The following is a 16,512-nucleotide window of genomic DNA, read 5'->3' as shown; positions in this document are numbered from 1 at the left end:
GCTCTGCAAGCCCTCCGAACCGTGTTGTCATTCACTGCAATCTCGCAGCTCCCCCCAGCTGCCTGGTAAAGGCATGTGGACAGCGCCACCCACCAGATCCCCCCTGAGCCCCATGGTCGTGTGAACAGATGCCTGTTTAGCCTCTTCAGGTGGATGGCTCATACTGAAAAGGTCCCAAAGGGAATTCTTGATTCACCCAACCCCCAACACACAAAATCTGTTCTTCCTTCAGACTTTCCTCCCCTCCTCAGGAAATGGCACCACTATCCCCCATTTGCCAATGCCAGAAACCTGGGGGGAGGGGGTCGGCCTCAGTTCTTCTCCCTCCTAATCTTCTCCTCCCAGGCCTACCTCCCCTCCATGTGCGGGCGAATGCCAGCTGAAGAGGCCTGGCTAAGGAGGGGCCCGAAATCCAACCTCCAGCTGTGCAGGACTCTGTCTGCTCAAAGGATGGTGGCTTTGTCTACATGCATTTGACTTAGCAGGGTCAGTCTCCTCCCAGTTCATTACCAAGTCTCTTGGTATTCGCTCCACAACTCTTGAATCTTCCTACTTCCTACCATCTCCACTGTTCAGGGTAAGCCATCCTCATTTTTCATCTGGGAGACTCAGATTGCTTTCCAACCGTCTAGTGGCCGCTTTGTTCACACACCCCTCCAGTCATTCCCCACCCATTAGCCGAGGTAAGCAATCTTTTTAAAGGGGCAAATAAAATACATGACACCCCTGCTTCAAACCCTTTAATGACTTCCTGTTGTTCTTACAGCAAAGATCAAAATCTTAATGCCACCTCCTTTGAGCTCTTGCTCCCAGCCTCATCCCCAGCCACTCTGCTCTTCTCTAAGTTACCCTGGCTGTCCTTCTCACCTTGCCTCAGGCATTACCCTGCTTCTACTGCCTTCAGGTTTCACTTAATGTTTTTTTCAGGGAGGCCTTTTCCACCTCCATATTAAATGTGCTCCCCCTATGCTGGGCTGTCTTTACTCTGCCCAGTTCCTTAATAGAGCTTACCTCTGTTATGGAAATGTGCACATTGTGTGCATATATGTAAAAATTTGTAGCTATGTTATATCTCATTAAATGAGGCAAACTTTTTTCAGAGGCTCTCATTGCTATCCGGGACTGGGCTAAACTTAAACTTGCCAATAAAGTTATCTGGTCTTCAAAGGTCTCATTTGGGGGAAACATTCAGTCAGTTTAAAGTTGCAGTCCTGCCAGAACTTTCCCTTCCCCACCTTGACTTCCCAAGATGGCGTGTGGGATCAAAGCGAAGCTTCGAGGCAGTGGCTAGAGGAGTCCCGGATCAGTGCGCACAGCTGTGGGCTGTAGTCTGGGTCCTTACTGGCTTCTGCTCCCTAGTCACTCCTGCTCACCACAGCCCTGCTGGCATCAGCTGCTAAGGTTGTTGGCTGGCAAACTCATGATCTGTTGCTTCAGCTCCTTGAGATTCAGGTGTCTGGATCTCTCTCACCCCCATCCCTCCATCCCTGCTCCTCTCACCAGCGGACTTGGGAGCACTTTAGCTCTTGCTGGGGGCTTCAGCTCTGCTCATCCTTGGGGTCTTAGTCACATTCTCCAGCCATTCCCTGCCAATCAGTCCACCACTGCCCCTGGTTTAGGATCACCTGGTCCCTGGCACAATACCCATTGTCCCATCCATGGCTCTCAACCATACTGCTTTGCCTTGCAGGGAGCCTACAGAGAAGTCTGGGTTTCTGGCACACCATCTGTAAGTTGAGGACAACTAGAAGCAGCATCCTCTCTCGCTAATACCACTCTCTGCGCCTGAGCCCCGCTCCATGTGAGGTATCTGCCAGAATTAGGCAGCCAACCAAGCTGGACTAGGGGAAGTGGGTTTCTAGCCCCACCCCTACCCCCAGTTAGCTGGACACTTCTATGTGGTGTCTACATGTGGTGTCTGTCCGATCGGTTGGGGGCCCCCAAATGTGGGTTGATGATCAGGTGGCATGGGCAGTGAAAGGATTCACCTGAGGCAGAACAAAGGAGATAGAAGTTTATTGAAAACACCACAAGGGAGCGGCAGGTGGGACAGCAAAAAAGAGGCTGTCTGCCACGAGGCAGTGGGTGGGGGCTGTTTTTAAAGGGTGACGGTGAAGGGGGCGCCTGAGGGGCTCAGTCGGTTAAGTGTCTGCCTTCCGCTCAGGTCGTGATCCCAGGGTCCTGGGATCGAACCCCATGTCGGGCTCCCTGCTTGGTGGGGAGCCTGCTTCTCACTCTCTTTGCCTGCCACTCTCTCTGTCAAATAAATAAATAAAATCTTAAAAAAAAAAAGGGGGGGGACGGTGAGGAGGTAGGGCCATGTATGGAATTTTCCTTTTTTTGGTACTGTGCCTGGTGGTAAGTAGCCCATGGGTTAGTTAGGGCCTATGGATATTTTGAGATGGGTTGCCTGATGGGCCTGTCTGTATTCAGCCAGGTGGTTGCTGCAGGCCCTTTCTTCATTCCTTTGCTCAAGCCTGTTTGCCTAAAAGCAGTCTCTACCTCATGGTTAGACCTCAAAAGCAGGGGAGCACTGACACACTCATGCTGAACTCTTACCCTACCTCTTTCTCCATGAAATTTATTTTCTACCTCTCCAGTTCCTATTCTCTCTTTGGGTCTTCGCTTCAGGATCAGGGAGGACTTTCCTGGCCTTTCAGATCACATTGTCTATAAATTTCACAAGGGCAGGAACCGTTTTGTTCCTTTCTGATCCTTAGTGCCTAACGCAGTGCTTGGCACACAGTGCCAGAACAAAGAACAGAAACACAATAAAGATTTGCTGAATAAATATTATTATTAGTAGTATTTTTTTGCTGAATAAATATTATTAATCTGTCTTTACCTGTAATAGACCTTAAGGTCAGGGTGCCAGGGGTGATGTATTATAAATCCTTCAATTCCCTTATCATGCAGAGCTTTGCAGTCAGTTCCTGGCCCTACTATTCATTCATTCATTCCACAAATACTTTTTTTTTTTTAAAGATTATTTATTTATTGAGCGAGAGAGAGTGCAGGTGCGTGTGGGGCGGTTGGGGGGGCATAGGGAGAGGGAGAGAGAGAATCTCAAGCAGACTCCCTGCTGAGCAGAGCCTGAGGAGGGGCTCCATCCCACCACCCTGAGATCAGGACCTGAGTGGAAACCAAGAGTAGGAGGCTCTGTGTCACATTCTCCAGCCATTCCCTGCCACCAAGGTGCCCCCAACAAATGCTTTTTGAGTGCATGCTGTGCAGTGCGCTGGGCTTGCTATCAGAGATAAAGGAATAAATTCTTCAAAACATTTTTATTAAACATTAAATATGTCCCAAAATTTGATAACATATGTAAAGCATAAAAATTATAAAGTGAACTCTCTCTAAACCTACTACTCAGCTCCAGTGGTAAATCATTTTTTTGTTTTTTTAAGACTTTATTTGTCAGAGAGCGAGCGAGCACAAGCAGGGGGAGCGGCAGGCAGAGCAAGCAGAAGGACAGGGAGAAGCAGGCTCCCCGCTGAGCAGGGAGCCCAATGCAGGGCTGGATCCCAGGACCCTGGGATCATGACCTGAGCCAAAGGCAGACACTTAACCAACTGACCCACCAGGCATTCTGGAAAACCTTTACATAGCGAGTTGAACAGAGTGAAAGGGGACAGAAACAGATCCCTGGAGAGCTATAGCAGTCTTGGGCAGATAGATGAAGGCGCCTGAGGTAGGGAGTTATAGGAAGAAAGGGAAAGGTGGGCTCAAAAGATATTTAGGAGGGGGGCGCCTGGGTGGCTCAGTTGGTTAAGTGTCTGCCTTCGGCTCAGGTCATGATCCCAGGGTCCTGGGATGGAGTCCCGGGGCAGGCTCCCTGCTCGGCGGGGAGCCTGCTTCTCCCTCTGCCCCTCCCCCGCTCATGCTCTCTCTCTCTCTCTCTCTCCTTCCTTCTCTCTCTTGCGCGCGCAAAAATAAAAATCTTTAAAAAAAAAGATATTTAGGGAGGTAAATTGGATTTGATGGACTATCACTCACTAGTTGTGTAAACTAGTTAAGTCCCAACATTCCGGAGCCTCAATTTCTGCATCTGTACGATAGGTTAGTAATAACTATCGTTATATATATCCCTAGCACCTAACACAAAGCTTAGCACAAGATGATAAACACACACAAATCATAACTACTGTTATTACTGTGGAAGCTTCATATATGCTGGCAGAATGAATATTCTGTCAAACTTGAGGGTGGAACTCGCCATTTCTAGGGACGAAAATGATAAATGACGGTGCCTTTGCCAGAACGGACATCCATACTCCCCAGGCAGTGCGGCAGCACAGGCTGGGATCAGAGTCTGGGCCACCGCCAACCCCAGCTCCCGCCTGGCCCGCGCCCCAGCACCAGCTGGAGCCCTGGCCCCGCCCACATCCCTGCAAGTCCCGCCCCCGGGGCCGCGCGCGCCGCCGCCGCCGCCGCCGCCGCGCGCGTCCCGCCCCGCCCCTGCTGCTGACGTGCAGGGCCGAAAGGGACGGGCGGGCTCCGCCGAGCCGTGTGCTTCCGCGGGCTCCGGGGTCGCTGGGGCCTCGTGGCGGGGCGGCTCCGCGGGGCTTCGCCCGCTCCCTCACCTCCCTCGTGCCCTCTCGCGGCGCCCGGCGGGCCCTGCGCTTCGGCTGGAGATCGAGGAAAGGGTGAGTGTTGGCGGGAGCGGGATCGGACCGGCCGGGCGCGCGCTCCGCTCTCCGGGGCATTGTCTGGGCGGGGGCGGCGCGGGCACGTGTGCTCCCTTCCCCCACCCTGCCGGCCGCGCGGCCCCGGCAGAGCAGAGGGAGGGAGCCGGTGACTGCAGAGAGCAGAGGACCCGGAGGAGGAGGCTGGTTCCGGGGTGAGTGTGTCCGTCGGGGGGAGTCTCCGAAGCGGGAACCTGGAATTTGGGTGTGTTGGAGGGTCCTTCTAAGGGGCACAGCGCTCTCTGAGGAGATGGGGGTCCCTTGAGCCCCAATGGCCGGAGCTTTCAGGATGTTAAGCTTGGTGGCCTGTGATGGGATTGGAGACGAGATTCGGCTCCAGCACCGGCAAGTTGTGGGTTTACCAACAAGAACCGTGGAAATCTGCCTCCAACCTGTCGCCATCCTAACTGTCCCCCTCCCTCGTGAAGGATGCGTGGGATTTAGAAAGGTTGGAGGATATTCCAGGGATATGCCCGAGTTAGAGCACCAGAGGTGTGACACCGTGCGGGGTTAGAGTAGAAAGCTTGGGAAAGTGAGTACCTGGAAGAAAGGTGGGTTGTGGCCAGATTGCAGAAGACAATGAATGAGGTTTGTATCATAACCTTTTTTTCTATCATGAGTGTAATTAGGTTAAAAAATAGAAAGTAGAGGAGGAAAATATCACCAATAATCTCACAGCTCTGACGCCTCATTCTTAGAGTGTTTATAGGTGTTTGCTAGTATTTTCATCTAAGCTTGTAACAGTTATAATTAGAGTTTACCTACAGTTTTCATTTTCTTTTCTCCTTAAGGTGTAAAAATGCGATGTAATATACAGTACTCAGCAATATCCTTTTTTAATAAGTAGCATGTATTCATCGTAGAGAAATTAAAAAATATACACAAGCAAAATGAGGAAGAGTATTCATAGTTTTACTGCCTAGAGATATTGTGATTTTTGGTTGTGTATATTCTTTCAAAGATAGGAGCAGATAATGCCCTGATTAGGAATTTAGTTTTCATAGGAATCCTTTGAAGGTTTTAAGAAGGCAAGTAGCATAATCTGACTGCTATGTGGAGGAAGAGGGCAAGAGTGGGAGCTAGGAGATAGTTAGGATGCTCTTTGCAGTACCTTGGTCCATGGCAGGAGAGATGAAGAGTACAAAGATTTAAAAATATTTTGGAGGTAGAATGAACAAGACCTGGGAGTGGGTTAGTGAGGGAATGGGAGAATTCTTTGCTTTTTTTTTTTTAATATATATTTTTAACGATTTATTTTTTTATTTGAGAGAGAGAGAAAGAGATAGTGTGAGCCCAAGCGAGCAGGGGGAGGGGCAGAGGGAGAGAGAGAGAATCTCCAGCAGACTCCCTGCTGAACATGGAGCTGAAGTAGGGCTCCATCTCATGGCCCTGAGATCATGTCCTGAGCTGAAATCAAGAGTCGGATGTTTAACCAACTCAGCCACCCAGGCACCCCTTAATATGTTTTTTTAAATTAAGTTAAACTCTGTGCCCAGTGTGGGGCTCCAACTCACGACCCTGAGATCAAGAGTTGCATGCTTTACTGACTGAGCCAGCCAGATGCCCTGAGAATTCTTTGCTTTTTGCTATTTGTTTTGAGCAACTATGAGTAGATTGTGACATTTACTGAGAGGAAGAAGAATGGAAGAGAAATTTGAGGTGGGAAAAATCTTGAGTTCTGTTGTGGCTGTATTAAATGTGAGATGCCTATCAGTTATGAAGTTGGTATATTGAGGAAGCAGTTGGATGTACCGGTTTGGGAACTCATGGACAAGAGAACCAAGACTTGTTAGATAAAAATTTGGAGTTCATTGCATAGATGATATTGAAAGGTATGGGACTGTATGAGATCACCAAGGGGAAGAGTATAGAGAAGTGAAATTGGTGCTTTGAGGTGCAGTATGGGAAGAAGATTGAACACAGGACAGAAGAAACAGCCAGTGAGGTAGGGAAAAAAAGCAGAAGACCGGTGTTATGGAAGCCAAGAAAAATAAGTTCATAGAGGGTAGAGAATTGGTCCATCCATGCTTCTGAGTTGTTTAGTGAGATGCTCAATTGGATTTGGAGGTTGTTAGCTTTGTCATTGGTATTACTATTACTTTTTTTTTTTTTTTTAAAGATTTTTTTAATTTTTAAGTAATCTCTACACCCAGCGTGGGGCTTGAACTCACAACCTGGAGATCAAGAGTTGTACACGCCACCAACTGAGCCAGGCGGCACCCTTAGTCATTGGTATCATTATCCAGAGTTCTAGAAGTGGGAGGTGGAAACCAGATTGGAATAATTGGTTGGGGCTTGAGGAAGTGAAGATAATGAGTATGGTTAGAAAAACCTAGGCCTTTTTTGAGATGCCTTACTTCCATTTGCTCCAAAAGTAAATTTGGTAGGTGAAAAATGGTGTCTTGTTTAATTTTTCATTCCTTGATTACTAGTGTATTTGAATATTTTTTTCACATGTATTGGCCATTGGTGATTTTCTGTTTCTGTCCTGTGTATATCTTTTTGTGTTTATCACTTACGGGAATTGATTGTCAAGAGCTCTTTTAGCTATTGAAAATATGTAGTTTGACATAGAGCTTGCAGAATTTCCCCCTTAAGTATTTTTCCCTTCTGGGAATAAATGAGTTTATTACATATGCTCCATCAGGGAGGACATGGTTAATAATGGAAAAGCCATATTTAACATTTCACTCCTACATATGCTTTTTTTTTTTTTCCCAATTTTAGTAGGATACACATAAAATTTACCACCTTAACCATTTTTAAGTGTGCAGTTCAGTGGTATTAGACACATTTGTAATGGTGTGCAACCATACCACCATCCATCTCCATCACTCTTTTCATCTTATAAAACTGAAAATCTATACCCATTAAACAATAACTCCCATTCCCCCTTTCTCCTAGTCCCTGGCAACCACCATTCTTTCTTTCTCTGTGATTGATTTTTACTACATTAAGTACCTCATATAAGGAGAATCAAACTGTATTTGTCTTTTTTGACAGGTTTATTTCACTTAGTATAATGTTTTCAAGGTTCACCCATTTGTAGCATGTGTCAGAATTTCCTTTTTAAAAAAAATTTATTTTTTAAGTTTTTAATTCCAGTTAGTTAACATACAGTGTTATATTAGTTTCAGGGGTATGATATAGTGATTCAACACTTCCGTACATTACCCTGCGCTCATCACAAGTGCACTCACCTATTTCACCCATCCCCCTGCCTCCCCTCTGGTAACCATCAGTTTGTTCTCTGTAATTAAGTCTGTTTCTTGGTTTGTCTCTCTTTTCCCCTTTGCTCATTTGTTTTGTTTCTTAAATTCCACATATGAGTGAAATCATATGGTATTTTTGTTTCTCTGACTGATTTCACTTAGCATTATATGTCTCGCTCCATCCATGTGGTTGCAAATGGCAAGATTTCATTCTTTTAAATGGCTGAATAATACTCATTGTGTATATATTCCACATCTTCTTTATCCATTCATTAATCAGTGGACACCTGGGCTGTTTCCGTGTCTTGGCTATTATAAATAATGCTGCTATAAACATAGGGGTGCATGCATCCCTTTGAATTAGTGTTTTTGTATTCTTTGAGTAAAGAACTTTCCTTTTTAAGGCTGAATAATATTCCAGTAAATGTATATATCACATTTGTTTACCCATTTCTGTTGATGAACACTTGGGTTGTTTCCATTTTCTGGATATTGCAAATAATGCTAAGAACATGGGTGTACAGATATCTCTTCAAGTCCCTGCTTTTAGTTCTTTTAGTATGTATATACCCGGAAGTGGAATTGTTATACCATACAGTAATTCAATTTTTAGTTTTTTGAGGAACTACCACACTGTTTTCCATAGTGGATTGCACATATATTTCCTCCAACATTGTACAAGGGTTCCAGTTTCTTCACATCCTCGCCAACGCTTGTTTTCTGATTCTTTTTTTTTTTTTTTCTTTTTTTTAAAGATTTTATTTATTTATTTGACAGAGACAGCGAGAGCAGGAACACAAGCAGGGGGAGTGGGAGAGGGAGAAGCAGGCTTCCCGCTGAGCAGGGAGCCCGATGCGGGACTCGATCCCAGGACCCTGAGATCATGACCCGAGCCGAAGGCAGCCGCTTAACGACTGAGCCACCCAGGCGCCCCTGATTCTTTTTTTTTTGGATAGCCATCCTAATGGGTGTGAAGTGATAATCTCACTGTGTTTGTTTTTTTTTTTTTAGGATTTTATTTATTTATTTGACAGAGAGAGCACAAGCAGGGAGAGTGGCAGGCAGAGGCAGAGGGAGAAGCAGGCTCCCCGCAGAGCAGGGGGAGCCCAATGCGGGACTCCATCCCAGGACCCTGGGATCATGACCTGAGCTGAAGGCAGTCGCTTAACCAATTGAGCCACCCAGGCGCCCTCTCACTGTGGTTTTGATTTGTACTTCCCTAATATTACTGATGTCGAGCATCTTTTCAAGTGCTTATTTGGTCATTTGTATATTATTGGAGAAATGTTTATTCAAATCTTTTGCCTACTTTGAGTCAAGTTTTTTGTTTTGAGTTTTAGAAGTTCTCTCTATATATTCTGGATAGGAATCTCTTATCGGATATATGATTTGCAAATATTTTCTCCTTCTGTGACTTGCCTTTTTACTCTGTTGATAGTGTCTTGATGCACAAAGTTTTAAAATTTTCATGAAGTCCAATTTATTTTTTTATTACCTGTGCCTTTGGGGTCATATCTAAGAAATCTTTGCAAATCCAGTGTTTTATTAGAAGTTTTATTGTTTCAAGTTTACATTTAAGCCTTCAGTCCATTTTGAGTTAATTTTTGTATATGTTGTTAGGTAAGGGTCCGACTTCATTCTTTTGCATGTACATATTTAGTTTTTCCAGCACCATTTGTTGAAAAGACTGTCCTTTCCCAATTGAGTGGTCTTGGCATTCTTGTAAAAATTGATTTGACCATATATATGGTCAGTTTTATTTCTGGACTATCTGTTCTGTTCCATTGGTCTGTATTATTTCTGTTTATAGCAATACCACTGTTTTGATTACTATAGCTTCTGGTACATTTTGAAATCAGGAGGTGTGAGTCCTTCAGTTTTGTTCTTTTTCAAGATGGTTTTGGTCAGAGTCCCTTGATATTCCATATGAATTTTAGGATGGGTTTTTCTATTTCTACAAAAAAATGTCATTGGGATTGTGATAGGGATTGCATCAAATTTATAGATGGCTTTGGGTAGTACTGACTTTTAAGCAATATTTTCCAATCTGTAAACATGAGATGTGTTTCCATTTAACTATGTTGTTTTTAATTTCTTTCAGCAGTGTTTTGTAGTTTTCACTGTATAAGTCTCTCACCTCCTTGGTTAAGTTAATTCCTAAGTACAGTTGACCCTTGAACCACACAGGTTTGAATTGTGTGGATCCACTTATATGTGGAGTTTTTTTGATACAGTACTGTAAATGTGTTTTCTCTTCATGGTTTAATATTTTGTTTAGCTTATTTTATTGTAAGAATACAGTATATAATACATATAACATACAAAATAGTTGTTTATGTTACTGGTAAGGCTTCTGGTCAACAGTAGGCTATTAGTAGTTAAATTTGGGGGGAGTCAAAGTTATACATAGATTTTTGACTGTGTGGGGATTGGTGCCCCCAATCCTTGCATTGTGGAAGGATCAACTGTATTTTATTCATTTTGATGCTGTTACAAATGGAATTGTTTTTGTAATTTCCTTTTCAGATATTTCACTGTGTAGAGAAATGCAACTGATTTTTGTGTGTTGACTAAGTATCCTGCTACTTTGCTGAATTCATTTATTCTTAGAGTTTTTTTGTGGAATTTTTAGGGTTTTCCACATATAAGATCATATCCCTTCATATTAAAATGCCTTCATATTCATTCACTGGATACACTATAATTTGCTGTAGACTGCTTCCAGTCTTGAATTATAAAATAAATATACAGGAAGAGGAGAACGAACATTTAAATTCTAGATCTGTAAGTGTAGCCCACATTTGACAGTAAATTCAGAGCAGTTTCTTAGGATAGATTCTCAGAAAGTGGATTCTCATTTAACCAGAGATTTTTATTTGAATTTTCATTGCCAATCCTTGAATTTACCCCCATCTTCCTGCCTTTAATCCTGCCCCCCCCTTTTATCCTGTTTTCCACACTGCTACCAAATAAAGGGTAAGGGTCAGTGCATTTTTCCTTCATAGAAAATAAGACTTAGGAAGCAAATTGTTTCTATGACATCTGTTTTGTAAGTTAAAAAAAAAAAGTTTTTGAAGACTGGAGTGTACTTCATGGATGAGTTGGAATTTGATTTGATTTTTGAAAGGTGAATAGCATTTCAGTAAGCAAGAGAGAAGGTAGAGTGAAATATGAATCCATTGAAAGGTAATTGTGTTCAGGCATGCGAACTTTGACGACTGCAGACAAAGAGAGGTAGAACTAGTTCTCCAGCCAAGGATTGTTTATTCTGTTTACCTGAAGAATGAGCTATAAGGGTGTGTGTGTGGGGAGACCTGTTATGTATGTGTTGGTAGTGAAGGTAAGGAGAATGCCAAGAGGGACTTCAGCTTGATTTATATGTTTTTATTCACTTAGTTATGGATACATTGGTGATTGTTATCTAATTTGTTTCTTAGGCGCTGTAGGTTAAGCATCTGACTCTTAGTTTCGGCTCAGGTCATGATCTCAGGGTCATGGGATCCAGCCCTGCGTCGGGCTCCACACTCAGCGTGGAGATTGAGATTCTCTCTCTCCCTCTCCCTCTGCCCCTACCACTTGTGCTGTCTCTCTCTCCATCTCTCTAAAATAAAGAAATAAAATCTTAAAAAAAAAAATAGTTTGAGAGCGTGTGTACTTTTTTTTTTTTTTAAGATTTATGTGTTAGAGAGAGCATGAGAGCCTGTGTGTATGGGCGAGCAGTGGGGAGAGGGAGAGAGATACCCAAGCTGACTCCACCCTGAGTGCAAGCCTAATGTAGGGCTCCATCCCAAGACCCAGAGATCACGACCCCAGCAGAAACAGAGTCAGACGCCCAACTGACTGCACCACCCAGGTGCCCCTAGAGGGAGAGAGAAAGTGTGTGTGTGTGTGTGTGTGTGTGTGTGTGTGTGTGTGTGTATTTTTTAAAGATTTATTTATTGGGGCACCTGGGTGGCTCAGTCGGCTAAGTGTCTGTCTTTGGCTCAGGTCCCGGAGTCCCAGGATTGAGGCCCATATCGGGCTCCCTGCTCCGCGGAGAGCCTGCGTCTCCCCTTGCCCCTCACCTCACTCGTGCTCTCTCTCTCTCTCTCTCTCTCAAATAAATAAAATCTTTTAAAAATTATTTATTTTAGAGAGAGCGCACAAGTGCAGGGGCAAGGGGCAAAGGGAGAGGGAGAGAGTCTCAAGCGGACTTTGTGTTGAGCGTGGACCTGCAGTGGGGCTTGATCTTATGACCCTGAGATCACCACCCCAACTGAAACCAAGAGTTGGACACTCAACCAACTGTGCCGCCCAGATGCTCCAAGAGTGTGTATACTTTTAAAAATTGAGATGTAATTCACATAATGTAAAGTTCATCACTTTAAAATGTATAATTCAGTGGGTTTTAGTATATTTACAAGGTTATGCAACCATTTCTACCATCTAATTCCAAAATATTTCTATCACCCCAGAAAGAAACCCCGTATCTATTAGCAGTCAGTTCTGGTTCCCCCCCCCCCCACATTTCATGTAAATAGGGTATCGTATGACATGCGGCCTTTAGTACCGGCTTCTTTCCCTCAGCGTGCTGTATTCAGTCCGTCTGTGGTGTAGCATGTGTCAGCGCCTCATTATTTTTTATTGCTGAATATTCTACGGTATGAATATACCACATTTTGTCTAGTCATCAGTCGAGAGAGATTTGGGCTGTTCATACTTTTTCACTATTGTGAATAATGCTGTAATGAATATTTACATGTAAGTTTTTATGTGGACATGTCTTTTCAGTTCTCTTGGATCTATACTGAGGAGTGGAATTGCTAGGTCATTTGGTAAATCTGTTTAACTTTTTTTTTTTTAAAGTTTAGTTTAGTTTTGTTTTTTTTTTTTAAGTAATCTTTACACCCAACATGGACTCAAATTCACAGCCCTGATATCAAGAGTCGCAGGCTCTTCCAACTGAGCCAGCCAGGCACCCCGATTCTGTTTAACATTTTAAGGAACTGCCAAACTTTTCCACAGCAGCTGCACCATTTTACATTTTCACTAACAATGTATGAGAGTTCCCATTGTGTATTCTTTATATGTTTCTTTGGCAGACTCTTCAATAGTTGTGTGTGTCTGTGTGTGTGTTGTTTTTATTATTTATTTATTTATTTATTTTAAAGATTTTATTTATTTATTTGACAGAGAGAGACACAGGGAGAGAGGGAACACAAGCAGGGGGAGTGGGAGAGGGAGAAGCAGGCTTCCTGCTGAGCAGGGAGCCCGATGCGGGGCTCGATCCCAGGACCCTGGGACCATGACCTGAGCCGAAGGCAGACTCTTAACAACTGAGCCACCCAGGCGCCCCTCATTGTTATTTTTTTATAATGACTTTTAAAAAAAATTTATTGGATGGAAGGGGAGGGTATTATACTAAGCGAAATAAGTCAATCAGAGAAAGACAATTATTTGATTTTACTTATATGTGGAATTTAAGAAATAAAACAGGAACATAGGGGAAGGGAGGAAAAAATAAAACAAGATGAAATCAGAGAGGGAGACAAACCATAAGAGACTCTTAATCATAGGAAACAAACAGGGTTGCTGGAGAGGAGGGGGTGGGGAGGTGGGGTAACTGGGTGATGGACGTTAAGGCAGGCACGTGATGTAATGAGCACTGGGTGTTATATAAGACTGATGAATCATTGAACTCTATCTCTGAACTAATACTCTATGTGTAATTAATTGGATTTAAATTTAAAAAGGGAAAAATTTATATTAAGTAATCTCTGCATCCAGCATGGGGCTTGAACTCATGACCCTGAGATCAGGAGTCCTGTGACAGCTCCTCTGACTAAGCCAGCCAGGTACCTCTATTATGACTTTTGAGGTCTAATTCACATACTGTAAAATTCACTCTTTTAAAGTATAAAATTCAGTGTTTTTGCTTTTATTTTAGTAGATTGACAAAGTTGTGCAACCATCATTATAATTCCAGAAAATTTTTTTCAATAGGTTTTTAGACTAGGTAGGGAGTGTTGATTTAAAGAACAACCAATTTTCTAAAAAATGTTTCATGTTTGGGCGCCTGGGTGGCTCAGTTGGTTGGGCTTCCAGCTCTCGGGTTGTGATCTTGGGGTTGTGGGATTGAGCCCTGGGTTGGGCTCACGCGCTGGGTGTGGAGGCTACTTGGGATTCTCTCTTCCTCTCCCTCTGGCCCTCTCTCTCTCTCTCAAAGGAAAAAAGAAAAAGTCTGTTAGGTACTTGTTTCCTTCTTAGAATCTCAGTTTCACATAGAAAAGCATGAGACTTATCCCTGTAGAATGTACTGTCCATTTGAAAGCTCCAGTGAAAAATCCCTATTTAGTGAAGTATGCAAGATTTGGCTCAATTTATATATTCTCAGTGACTGTCTCCAAGAATTTGACACAATCTTGATCTGGCCCAGTTTCTTCCTGTCCTTTTCAACCTGAATTTGTAGACAAGCTTTGTTTTCTTTCGCTTCTCTTGGAAAAAAAAAAAAAAAAACTTCTATGGCTTCACAGTTGAAACAACAGGATTGTCATATGAATCAGAACTGTCATTTCAGACAGTTCCAGTCAGTGATCTTTGTCTGAAAGTGCCACCAGGGAAATCACTGGAAGGTTATATGGCCTCCTTTCTTTCTCTTTTTTCAAAGTTTATTTATTTATATATTCAAGCAATCTACACCCGACATGGGGCTTGAACTCAGACCCTGAGATCAAGAGTCACATGCTCCTCCAGCTGAGCCAGCCAGGTGCCCCCATATGTTCTTCCTTCTTTCAGCTTAAGAATTTGCCTTAAATATCTCAAAACCCTTAAACATTTCAAATAGCTCACTCTGTCCAGAGAGAAGGTATGTTAAAGGAAGAGTAAAACTTACCTAAGGCCAGCTCTCTCCAGTTTTTGCACTAATAGAAGCAGTGGCATGGATAACTTAGAATAGCTGTTTTATTCTAAACTCTATTACATGTTGCTTTGCAGATTAGAGACAAAGTACTGGCCTGAATGGATCCTGGGGCTGACCTTATATAGCAACTTGTATGGTCTTTAGCAACTTCATTTATAATAGGAAAGTAGGTATTTCTGACCTGGAAATATGTAATACTTAAATAATAACACAATCTTTTTTTTTTTTTAAGAGAGAGAGAAAGTGAGGGGGAGGGGCCGAGGGAGAGAATCTTCAAGCGGACTCCCCACTGAGCTCAGAGCCCAAGGTGGGACTTGATCCCATGAGATCATGACCTGAGCCAAAACCAAGAGCTGGATGCTTAACTGACTAAGCCCCCCTGGGCACCCCAGTAACACAATTTTTTTGAGCTCAGCTATCTAGCTTTTCTGTTTTGCTGAGCTCTTTACATGTCATACTAGGAATAGCCCATATCAGATGCTAACTACCGACCTCTGGTCGGCTCCCCACCATTCTGGTCCAGTGTAAAATTGTGACTATTTTTATTTAAAAGACCTATTTTTTTTTCTATACCAGATGAGTTGAAGAAATAGTAATTGTTTTGACCAAGAAATGAGAGTATATTCAGATGGTTTCGTGTATAAAATCTGGCTTAGAATAATTAGGATACAGAGTTTTTGTCAGTACCAACTTAAAATCAGAACAGAATCTTCTCCCTTTTAGATTTCCCTTGATCTGAATCTTTCATATAAGATACTACTTCAGATTGCTTGTATTGCGGAAAAAAGCATGATTTGGAGGAGAAAATTACCTGTGTATATTTTCAGTTATCTGTGTCAATGGGAGATGACAGTTGTATTACTAATCTTCAAATAGAAGAAAAAATTTAAATTGACATTGAAATATATTTTGATTTTTTTAAGAAGTTTATTTTTTTAGTAACCTCTGCACCCAATGTGGGGCTCAAACTCACAACCCTGAGATCAAGAGTCACACGACTCTTCCACCTGAGCCAGTCGGCACCCCTACGTTTTGATTTTTTTTTTTTTGATAGGACTTCTTCATGCCAAATGATTTTTCTCAGTATAATATTAAAATGGATCTTTTTTCTTTTTTCTTTTTTTTTTGTGGTGAACACTCTAGGTTTATTTTTTTTTAATTTTTTATTATGTTAATCACCATACATTACATCATTAGTTTTTGATGTAGTGTTCCATGATTCATTGTTTGTGCATAACACCCAGTGCTCCATGCAGAATGTGCCCTCTTTAATACCCATCACCAGGCTAACCCATCCTCCAACCTCCTGGATATTTTTTCTTATAGTACACATTGGGCAGTCTTTGGGAAGCCTTGCATGGTGTTGGGGTAAAAGCTGTTATTTTAAATTTCCAATATGTAATTTATGAAATGGATCGTATATATTTGATTACTGAAAGTCAGTTGCATTAATATATTCCTAAAGGTTCAGCATCAGACAAGTGCAGTGCAAGTCACCTTGCTTCTAGATCTCCCTAATACTAAAAGCTTCTACTTATTTTTCTATTTTTCTAATACCCTGCTGGATTGGGGGCACCCAGGTGGCTCAGTTGGTTGAACGTCTGACTTCCGCTCAGGTCATGATCTCAGTGTCTTGGGATCTAGCCCCCTGTGGGGCTCTGCATTCAGCAGGGTGTCTGCTTCTCCCTTTCCTTCTCACTCTGCCCCTCCCCCTGCT

General features: G+C 43.0%; 1 protein-coding gene across 6 annotated transcripts in view; it reads left to right on the top strand.

Annotated features, from left to right (window-relative positions):
* The first annotated feature begins 4,445 nt into the window (after positions 1-4,445).
* The window catches only part of YEATS2 (YEATS domain containing 2), a 104,110-nt gene continuing 92,043 nt past the window's right edge, over positions 4,446-16,512 (top strand). For 4 of the 6 annotated variants that reach the window (XM_078068391.1, XM_078068361.1, XM_078068363.1 and 1 more), the window contains exon 1: positions 4,446-4,646. The gene's annotated coding sequence lies outside the window, so the exon portion shown is untranslated. Of the gene's footprint in view, positions 4,647-4,731; positions 4,841-16,512 lie in introns of those variants that run through there. The other 2 variants (XM_078068383.1, XM_078068380.1) reach the window with 2 other exon arrangements.

The sequence above is a fragment of the Halichoerus grypus genome, chromosome 1, assembly GCF_964656455.1.
Source record: "Halichoerus grypus chromosome 1, mHalGry1.hap1.1, whole genome shotgun sequence".
Lineage (NCBI taxonomy): Eukaryota > Metazoa > Chordata > Mammalia > Carnivora > Phocidae > Halichoerus > Halichoerus grypus.
Note: the sequence above shows the minus strand (reverse complement) of the source record. Positions and strands in the feature narration are given on the sequence as shown.